This window comes from Juglans regia, unplaced genomic scaffold (assembly GCF_001411555.2).
Source record: "Juglans regia cultivar Chandler unplaced genomic scaffold, Walnut 2.0 Scaffold_17867, whole genome shotgun sequence".
NCBI lineage: Eukaryota > Viridiplantae > Streptophyta > Magnoliopsida > Fagales > Juglandaceae > Juglans > Juglans regia.
In genome coordinates, this window is record NW_023348599.1 from 1 (window position 1) to 202 (window position 202).

The window sequence follows — 202 nt, forward strand, 5'->3', positions numbered from 1 at the left end:
TTGTTGGTGACATCTTTACCATGATACATAACGACTCTCGGCAACGGATATCTCGGCTCTCGCATCGATGAAGAACGTAGCGAAATGCGATACTTGGTGTGAAATGCAGAATCCCGCGAATCATCGAGTCTTTGAACGCAAGTTGCGCCCGAAGCCATTCGGCCGAGGGCACGTCTGCCTGGGTGTCACGCATCGTTGCCCC

At 53.0% G+C, this 202-nt stretch overlaps 1 non-coding gene across 1 annotated transcript; it reads left to right on the plus strand.

Moving 5' to 3' along the window:
• Positions 1 to 32: 32 nt before the first annotated feature.
• On the plus strand, positions 33 to 188 carry LOC118345227. The gene has a single exon (XR_004798820.1). It is a non-coding gene; the product is annotated as a 5.8S ribosomal RNA (ribosomal RNA).
• Positions 189 to 202: the final 14 nt, after the last annotated feature.